Genomic DNA, 5297 nt, shown 5'->3' on the forward strand with positions numbered 1-5297 from the left:
GAAAAAAAATGCAAAATAGGGTAGAATCCATGAATGGTCTATTGTTCTGATTAAGTAAACATATGATTTAAAACAATCTGGAAAGACCACAAATGAAATAAAACACAGAGCAGAGTGAAACCAACAGAATGGAGATGATATTTCGATGCATTTCTTCTTCTTTAGTTGCTATGTGTTTGATCTTACTTTCATTCTAAACTGGCAACTTCTGTATTCAAAGAGATCCTGGAATTTCATACCTATTTGACACCTGGTTAAGCAACACTTAATCACTGGCACCAGCTGATTGAATCTCCCTTAAGCAGAAGACAAGGTGGGTGAAGTAATATCTTGTATTGGGCAGACTTCGGTTGGTGCGAGAGACAGGCTTTCGAGCCATATATTGGCTGATATTACCTCACACACTTTGTCCTCTAACATCCTGGGATCGACTGAGCTACAACTACACTCTAATCATAGACATTACAGCTGGAAAAGAGCTACTAGGTCATATAAAGTATCATGTCACAACTAATGTAGATTGTTCACTAGGAAAGAAAGATTTGTCTTATGGTCAATAGTCTCAGAGGTAGGGTTTCCAACCCTCCAGAATTGTCTTGGAGTCTCAAGGAATTAAAGATTAATCTTTAATTAAAGATTATTTCAATTGATGAGACTTCCAGGAGTACGTCCAACCATAATTGGCAACCCTGCTCAGAAGAGCTTCTTTCCCTTTCCAGCTCTACCTTAGACTATTTGTGTGACCGCCAGAAGACACTTGATCTCATTGTGCCTCAATTCACCATCTCTGAAATGGGGATAATACTGTTTCCTTCCTCCCACCTCTTGTCCATTTATATTATAAGTTCTTCAGAGCGGAGGTTGTTGCTGTCTATGTGTATGGGCATCACCCATCACAATGGAGCCCTGATCTCAGCTGGGGCTTTTAGATGCTACTGGGATGTTGTTAATGGTACATTGTCCTATCCATATTTAATTGTCCTGAGCAATGGTGTTTTTCTTCCCTGAAAGAAGGATGTAGTGAGAAAACAGAAAGATAGAGGAAGACCAAAGAGGATAGTGACTTGAACTATGTTCTCTTTTGTTCTTAAAAATCGGTGCAATTATTAAGTGACCGTCATGACTCACTGGTCTCAAACCCAGGCCTGCAAGTTTCATGGGTTCAGCCATGGACCTCCAAATCTCCACCTGGCAACTTACTGACAATACCTCCCCTGAGACCTATGAAGCCCAGCCCCAGTGTGAGGCTCCACCTCTGAAGTCTAATGGACAAAGTCCAAGAATGGCTGATTGGTTTATTGGCCCTACGTAAGCCAGAAGCTGGAACAGGAAGATGTCTGAACAACTAGGCTCCACCCTGCCTCTGTCTTGATTTCCTGGCATCTGACTTGTGGTTCCCAGCTTCCAGTTTGTTTCTTGACTCTGACCTCTTGGTTCCTGACCTGGCCTGACTCTGGTTCCTGCCTCATGGTTCTGACCCTCAGTATCCTGACCCAGTCAACTCTTGACTCCTGTCTTATGACTGTGGACTCTGGCTCTGACTATCAGGTCTGGCTTCCTACGACCTGGCTGTGACAGTGATGTTGTGAGGTACAACCACGAACACATTTCTCCATACTTGGAGAAAGAAGGGGCGGGGGGGATGGGGGCATGTATTTCAGGATCTTACCAAGCAGATGATAAAGCTGGCAGTTGCTAACTGCCTGCTTGGCCCAGCAAAATGTACACCCCAGAACTGGAAAATGCAGTTGTCACAGAGGAGAATTGTCAGCTAATGAAAAGTCAGACCGTTAGAAGATTTACTGTAGTCCCTGAGTTTACGTTAAATAATACATATGCTAACTCTTGCACTGAGAGCAGTCACAGGGAAATCCTGAGTTCAATTTAACAAACACAAAACTCTCCCCCCCCGCACCACCACCTGTACTTAATGTGGCCTGTCCAGCTGAGATTTTAGCAGATGTCAAAAGAGGAGCTGTAACCTGGCACACCTTCACGTCAAACATAGGGAACTGCAGAGACCATCGCTGCTCACAAAGTGGCAATTTCCCCCCTAATCACTATTGACCCAGTGCCCCCATATTCATGTTTGAGGGCACGGTTCTATTGGAGATACTAGCACAAATCCTCAGCCGGGGTAAACTGCCATATCTCCATTAAAGACCACTCTGACTTCTGATGGGTGTGCTATTCTGCTTCACTTCCTGTCACAAACTATTGTGCAGTTTTGTTGTGAGGTCACAAGTGCCGACATTCCATATCCCTGGGGAGTGCTCGACCAACACTCCAGCCCAGGCCCTGCCCCCACTCCACTCCTTCCCCCAAGGCCCCTGCCCTGCATCTTCCCACCCCCGTTCTTCCCCCTCCCAGAGCGTACACACCCCCTTGCTCCTCCACCCCCCCCAGCACTTCCTGCACACCACTGAACAGCTGATCGCAGCAGGTGAGAGGCACTGTGAGGGAGGGGGAGGCGCTGATCAGCGGGGCCCCTGGTGAGCAGGAAGCACTGATGGGAGAGGGAGGAGCTGATCAATGGGGCTTCCGGTGGGGGTTGAGCACCTAGTATTTTTTCCCAAGCGTGCTCCAGCTCTGGAGCACCCACGGAGTCAGTGCCTATATGTGAGCTGTTATGTGGTACCCCACTGAGATGGGTAAAAGGATTCTGTTTGAAGACCACTTTGTTATCCCTCTAAATTAGCATGCTGGCTGACACCACCAGGTGGTGCTGTTATACATAGGCTTCTAGTTTCTTTTTTCTTAGTGTGCAGGAAAGTTTTGCTCTTGGAAAGACATACTATGGTGGTGTTAGTTATGGGTTGTACAGAGTTTTGTGCAGAGGCAGCTTTGGTGCAGAGAGAGCTGTGTGAGCTTCTGGAGAATTTGATCTCTGCATTGGGCTGTGATTACAGTCAACTCTGGAAGCAAAACTGCTCCTTGGGAAGAAGGCACTGGCGCTGGGCTGAGATGCCTTGAAGAAGGGGTTGCCCTGCATGTTGTTTGACCGTGTCAGTTCACGACTGATATACAGGTGTAAATTAAATTAAGTTACTCTTAGAACATACCCAGAATCTGCATCGCTGATTTCTTCTCTGTTGGGAAGCCTACCTGCAAGGACCCAGGCATCTGCTACCATTCAACAGAAGGGCAGCTCTGGTGCAAAATGGGACACGAGTGTCAAAAGAAAGGGCAATATTATGAAGAGTTGATTAAATGGAACGTGTTATTGTTAACACACTGGAATAGCAATTAATGCAATTGTGTTAAGAACTTTGGAGATGTTAAAATGCAGATGAAGATTCACAGGACTGCAAAAGTGTGTCTAAATACTAGTCTGTTTATTGGGTACCTGTTAACTTCAGTGGCTTTGGATCAAATGCAGAGAGAGAGAGAGAGAAAGAGAGAGAGAAAGAGACAACAGATAGTTAAACTAGCAAACTCCTCTCTTATTAACTTGTCAGGCCAGTAAAACTAAAACAAAACAGTGCCCTTCACAATAAAGTGTTCTTCTCAACCTGTTTCTTTCCTTTTCCTCCTCGTTTTTGACTAACCTACAGAGCACCACAACCTTTTCCCCTGTCCCACATAAAATGATATCAGATCTACTGCCCACAATGATATACATCTCTCCCTTCAGTCAGGAGAAAGTTCATCACTATTTTATTGGATGCAGGTCTCAAGAGCTCAGGAACTCAACAAACACCCCCATAAATTACTGAAAAACCACCCCAAAGTGTAACAACAATAAACTAGAAGTGGCAAAGGTGGTTTTGTTAGGCAGATGGCCAAGCAGCACTCTCTAGGAGGTGCCCAGGCTGCTTTCTTACAGATGACGAGTCTCGTTGCTTACAGGGAACCAGGGCTCAAGCAACACATGATGATGATGAATCAGATACAACGAGCCCCCTCCCACCCCACCTCCCCACACATATGCACAAGGCACACTTTACAAAAAAATAGTTCTCAAAAACGTTTCCCTCCCCATAATAGTACTAGTCAAAGTTGCCAGAAGTCTAGCTTTAGAAACTGAGTCCAGTCCCGTCATAACATCCCTTTAATAAATATAGGACTTCAGTCATCTAGGAGGTCCCTTCCAGTTTTCTGTTCTTATACACAGCCCTCCCCAAGGACCAAGGACCCCATGCCCAAAGTGATGTGCCATTCATTCTCCATGCCCACTCCGTTCCTGGCTTCTCTGACAAGACTATCAACAAGGGTGTTGGTTAGTGCCTGTTGTGCTCCTGTAAGTTATTGTAATGTGGACACATGCCCAATATCCATGAGGAATTAGTCCAGGCCCATTAGCTCAAGGTGTTGATTTCCAGTCACTACTAACCTGGGGAGGTTTAAGCCAGTGATCTAGAAGGGAAAACTAGTCACCTGGAAATATTCTAAGATATATTGACACAGCAAGAAAACCCCTATATCGACTGACTCAGGCTCACAGGGCTCATGCTGCAGGGCTAAACTAGCTGTGTAAATTGTCATGCTGCAGCCCGGGCACTGAAACCTGGTGAGGAGTGGGGGTCTTGAAGCCCAGGCTCTAGCCCTAGCAAGAACGTCTACATGGCTTTTTTAGCCCCACCACACAAGCCCCAATCAGTTGTCCTGGGCTCTGAGATTCGCTGCCAGAGGTCTTTTTTTGTTTTGTGTTTTACTGGTAGACCCTAAGACTTCTAGAGATGTTCTTTGAGGGTGGAGTCTTCAAATGTGCTCTGAGCTGGCCAAACTACTCTCATTGAAGTGAAGGGTAGAATCCCTCATTGACTTCAATGGGGGCAGACTTAGGCTCATGCTGAGCTCTTTGGAAAGGTCTCCCTTTAAATTGGTTGTATTGTTGTTGTTTTTTTCTCTTAACTGAAAAAAAAACTTAATCCAGGTGGCTGCCACTCGCATGCTTTGAAATTCTGCTTTGCCTCCTCCAGGAGGTGCTGCCACACTGCGCTGTACAACCATCTGCTTCCTTTTGGTTCAAAGAGGAAGGCTGTTTATCAGGGCAAAATTATGGTCCTTCTCCCATGGGACTTTCTCTCGAGAGCCCTAACACTTGCCTGTTGCTAGAAGTAATAGTTTTAAAACAAATTCTAGATACAGTGAAAAGGAATTTTACAGCGAATGTTGCTTGGCCTCCCATCCCTTCTACTGTGGAATCTGTTCCACGATCTCTCCACTAGAAAAGTGCCCTGATATTCATCTTTTTTAAATTCATCCCATTATCCCTAGTTATTTCCCCCTGGGATAATTTCCCTCCTCCCTTGGTGTTCACACTGTTTGGATGCTTGCATCTGGCTCTGTCCCTC

This window comes from Gopherus flavomarginatus, chromosome 3 (genome assembly GCF_025201925.1).
Source record: "Gopherus flavomarginatus isolate rGopFla2 chromosome 3, rGopFla2.mat.asm, whole genome shotgun sequence".
Classification (NCBI taxonomy): Eukaryota; Metazoa; Chordata; order Testudines; family Testudinidae; genus Gopherus; species Gopherus flavomarginatus.